Raw genomic sequence first — 3,060 nt, forward strand, 5'->3', positions numbered from 1 at the left:
AGGTAGAAAATTTTAGAGAGGCTCTTTCTCTGCTGGCTGCAGGTCCCCACACTCTGCGCATCCCTGCAGAGTCACGCTGGCCTAATTATGTCTTCAAGCAAACACAACTTATTTACTAAATGTGCTGGGTTCTGCCATCGGCACCGCCGTGTGCTCAGAGCCCGCAGCCGCAGCCGCTCGCCACGGCCGACGGACACTGCCCGCAGGACCAGCGATCCCGTGCCAGGAGGAGCACTCCCATCCTGGCCCTTGGGGTCTGGAGGCCCAGGCAGGTCCTGCCATTCACCCCTTTCAGCAGCAGCACTGGGCGCCGTGTTTGTGGGTGGGTAGGAGGATGAGCTGCCAGCTCAGATCTATAATCTGTAGCAGCTTGTAAGAGGCACCCCCTCTTCCTGCCCTTCAGGAGCTAAAAACAGTCTGAAAGGTCCCTCTTCCCCCGGGAAGGAGGCATGTGGCATCCACTTGCATGGTGCAGAGTGGCTGAGGCTTTTTAAACCCCCTGGAAGTGCTGCCGTGCCGTGCCCTCTCATGGCACACACAGCCCTGGCTGCAGCAGTGCTGCAGAGGTCACTGAACCACAGCCCAGTGCCCCTGCAGCTCCTGTGGGATGATGAGGACAAAACATGTTTGCACTTTGCTTTGGGATCCATTGGAGCTCTTTTCTGAGTCAGTGTTGGAGTTGGGGGAAGCCAAAAGAGGCAACTCCTGGGGGAGACGTGTGCAACCACGTGGTGTGGGAGCAAAGGGGGGCACATTGCTCTCAATTTCCAGCTCCATGTTAAACCTCTTTGAGTAACCCAGTCTTGCAATACATATTTCAGTGGTTCCATCCCCTCAGTACCAGGCACCCATCCCCTGGGAAGCTGCAGAGGGCTCCTGTGGATCAGTGGGGCCATGCCCAGGCAGAGCCCTCTGTGGCGGCACCGCCTGCGGCCCCAGAGCAGCGTCCTCCAGACCAGGCATCCTGCTGCATCCAGCCCTGAGTTAATTACAGCATCGGCACCAGAGACTGCTGAAATGAAAGGGAAGGGTGAGCAGCTTTCCAGCTCTGCCTTTATTTTTTAACCCCAATTACGAGTCATGTTGGAAGAGAGAGGCGGTGACAGATAATAAAGTTCGATGGAATGGTCTGAGTGTGAAGTGGAAAACCAGGAAAGCCTCACATCCTGATCCCAAACTGGACATTGATACGCTGTGTGGCCTCGTTGCTGGTCTGGAACGAGTGGGGGGTGTGGGGGATGCTTAGTCTGAGGGGCATTTCACAGATGACTTAGCTTTTGGGAAGTGCTTTGAAGATTTAACATGTTATATAAATGCAAGTGTTAGCACAGACAGCTTTTGTATCGCCACAGAACCAGAGACTGCAGCCCAGATGGGAGCCTCGCTCAGCTGTTCCGGCAGTTCAGAAGCTGCCGGTTGGAAAAGCCTGTGTCTCTGCCTGGGCAATCCCTGTGTGGCCAGACTCAGGGGAGCTTGCCCAGCGCATATCCCTGGTGGCATTCCCAGGAGTTGGAGAGCTCAGGGGGCTTCCTGCAACCACCCATGTCACTGAAGACCCTCAGGGAGCCCCAGCCCCCCAATCCCCTGGGCCCCCCGAGTGTGCTCAGCACCGCTGGATTCCCCAGCCTGGCCCTTCCTGAGGTGCCTGCGAGGTGACCAGGCACTCCAGCTGTGGCCAGTGGTTTCCCTCGGGAATTCAGCGGGAACTGTGCGTTGCACTGTGCATGTGTGTCCCCCCAGCAGAGTCTCAGTCCCACCCGTTGCTCTGAGAGTGCACCTAATGCAGCCTGGCCCTCAAAGACCAGGAAAACCGAAGGAGCAATCACCAAACAGATTCGGTGGGAGATGAGCAGAAGTCGGTGTGCAGAGAACTGTCTGGGCTTCGTTTTCAGCACTCCCCCACTGCAGGGTGCTCCATAATTCTGTTTCCTTTCTAATCTAATCAGATGAAAATACAAACTGAGTGCTAATCACAGAGCATAAGTAGGGAAGAATATGTAAAAAAGAAAAACAACCTTCACCACCTTTGTTTTCAGTAAAGTTTATGTCATGCATCACGTTTAGAACCACTGGCAGATGAGCTGATGCTGTTTGCAGCATCACTCATTAACCAGCGTGCGCCCCACCAGCCCAGCACACATCACCATAGGACAGACTACAAAGAAGCACCAAAGCAAACTTGAGATGAAGCAGTGAGGTCATTGGTTCCTGGCATTACCCTGAAGATCTTTGTCAACGTTTTAATTTAGCCAAATGGCCATTATATTAAAGAAATAAAGAAATATTTTGTTTTGACATAATCATGATCTGGGGGGGAGAACTTTTGAAAAAACACATTAACCCTTTCCACACTGTACTTCTGAAGAATCCTGAGAGGAGGGCAGGGACGGCTACAGCCTGATGGCATTATCTGAGACATCTTCAAATTTACAGTCTTGTCCTCTAATATTTGTAGTACTTGTATGTTGAAAAGACAGGACTGAAACTCAGCAGGGTTTGTAAGGAAAAAAATTTCGGACCTTAACCGCCTCTCCTGCTCTCCTTAGGCAATCCATCAGTATGTGCGAGCAGGCAGCCCTGAGATAGGAATTCAGCTGATAAAGGGAATGCAAATTACAGGTACTGTGAGATGGTCCCTGGCCTCCCTTGCCAAAACCAGTGCCTCGCTGGGCGGGAAGGGGCCCCTCAGAGCCCTCGTGGCTGTTGCTGGGCTCAGGTCGCACTGCTCTCACTGCAGCACACGGACCCTTCCCGCAGGGAGCAGTGGCAGGTGCTGGCCATGCTCAGCACCCAGTTCTGGCCCCTTGCCCCAGCACCAGCCCGTTGCCGACCAGCCTGGAACTGGGAACACTGGGAGCTGCTGGAGCCCAGGTGATGGCACCAGAAGGCATAAAGAGGGCCAGCCCGGCCCTGCTAACGCTGTCCAGGTCCCCGTGTCCCACAGGGCGGGCGCTGTCGAGGTGAGCATCCCTAGGAACGGGAGGCTGGAGCGGTCGCTGCCTGCCCGGAGCACCGGGGGCAGGATCGGGTCTGGCACACGCTGCTCCCCGGCAGGCCCGT

This window comes from Corvus brachyrhynchos, unplaced genomic scaffold (genome assembly GCF_000691975.1).
Source record: "Corvus brachyrhynchos isolate BGI_N302 unplaced genomic scaffold, ASM69197v1 scaffold21, whole genome shotgun sequence".
Lineage (NCBI taxonomy): Eukaryota > Metazoa > Chordata > Aves > Passeriformes > Corvidae > Corvus > Corvus brachyrhynchos.